Below are 2,203 nucleotides of genomic sequence, written 5' to 3' on the forward strand. Positions count from 1 at the left end.
AAAAATAGAAAAGCAATAGACCTTTTTTTCCCGTTTTCACTTTCCGAATTTTGGAACAATATAAAATTTCATAACTGGCACATATCGTTAAATGATTATATTTATTTTTATTAATGTTGTTAGTTTTTGTTATCATTGATATATTAGTTGGTGCTGCTATTATTATTTTTATTATAAATACTTTCACGGGAGAATGCTAAACCAATAGGGGTCATACATCGCCTGGAGAAAATGGGAGGTAATCAGGTTCGATCCAAGCAAGGAGAGCACAGGTCTAATTCCTTGGATTAAGAACCCCCTCACCGGCATCAAAGAACCTCCCTTGAGGAGTCTGTCGAAATTTAAAAAAAAATACTAAAAATAACCCCTCCCCCTCCAAAAAAAAAAAAGCCTCCAAAATTCTCGCTTGAAAAATTCATAAAAGTCTATAAACAATAGCGATAATATTTAAATATAGTTTTGTATAACCATCCATTACCTACATCATGTTATAAATTCAAGTTATTAGCGCTACAAATAACGGGAGGGCTATAACGAGAAGGTTAAAAGCCTCGATTGGCAAAAACGCCCAAACCATCCCTACTCTGACGCCGGCCAAGGTTGGCCGTACACTGAGGCTGTTCTGAATTTGGTTAGTTAATGGGGTTTAAAGCCTGTCTGCCACACTATGGGATGATCATCAAGCCTACACACAACCTTTTCACCACCAGACAAAATTACTTTAAAACATTTAAAATGAGGATTAAAGTACACTCGGTATGTATCCTGCTCAACTCAGGATACATACACATCTCGGTGTATGTATCCTGCCCTGAGTGCTGTCCCTCCTCCCTCACACATAACACAGCCCAATGCTGCCAAATTTCACGTGTGTATTAATGAACAATATGGGGGAAACAATAACTACAGTCAGAAATTATTACCAAAATACATATTCCGAGGTGAGTGCTATTGATGGTGTCATCAACGGAACTTTCCAATTAGTGAAAGAGATATACTACACCGTCAGCACGAAATTATCTCAAAACTAAAATGTTTCTCAGAATTTCTACTTTTTCTTCTTATTTTTTTTTACTTTTTCTTCTTATTTTTTTTAATCACTTTCAGGAAGCAATTGTTTCTTCTCTCTCCTTCCTCGACTAATACTTCATTGCCTCTTCTTTTCCAGGAGCTGCATCACCCTTACAAGCTTAGCGCTTCCCCAAGACTTCCCTGTATCCTGTCATGTAGACACATGAATATTTAAAAACTACTATTTTATTATTATTATTATTATTATTATTATTATAATTATTATTATAATTATTATTATTATAATTATTATTATTATTATAATTATTATTATTATTATTATTATTATTATTATTATTATTATTATTATTATTATTATTATTATTATAAATAATATTATTTTATTATTTATTATAATTACTATTAATAAGTATCATTGTTATAGGCATAATTATTGCGGTGTTATTGTGTGAAAAGCGATGTTATTATTCTAATGTTGTATGATTTTGTGTTATGTGATGTTATTGTGTGTGATATGGGGGGAGAGGGAGAGAGAGAGAGAGAGAGAGAGAGAGAGAGAGAGAGAGAGAGAGAGAGAGAGAGAGCTCATCTACCAACAGACAAAGCTTACTCATCCATCAACAAAGTTTACCGTCACACACCGAATAGCAAACACGAGTCTGCGAGTGTTTTACTGAAACAAACATTTATACACATTACCCTAAAAAAAATGCTGAGGGTTCAGTGTCCTGCTGAACGTTCAGTGTCCTGCTGAACGTTCAGTGTCCTGCTGAACGTTCAGTGTCCTGCTGAACGTTCAGTGTCCTGCTGAGCGTTCAGTGTCCTGCTGAACGTTCATTGTCCTGCTGAACGTTCAGTGTCCTGCTGAACGTTCAGTGTCCTGCTGAACGTTCAGTGTTCTGTTGAACGTTCAGTATTCTGTTGGCTGTTACACCATGTCCTGTATTTTCTATCATTTGTAAGTAGTTTGTCAACGCTGTTTTAACTACGTGCCACGAAGTTAGTGAATTGATGTGCCTCATATGTCAAAACCTTAACAAACTCATGAAACTCATGTAATATATGCATGTTCTTGCGAATTTGTATATATATATATTTATATATATATATATATATTTATATAATATATATATGTATTTATATATATATATATTTATATAATATTTTTATT

This window comes from Cherax quadricarinatus, chromosome 19 (assembly GCF_038502225.1).
Source record: "Cherax quadricarinatus isolate ZL_2023a chromosome 19, ASM3850222v1, whole genome shotgun sequence".
In the NCBI taxonomy this organism is placed as follows: Eukaryota; Metazoa; Arthropoda; class Malacostraca; order Decapoda; family Parastacidae; genus Cherax; species Cherax quadricarinatus.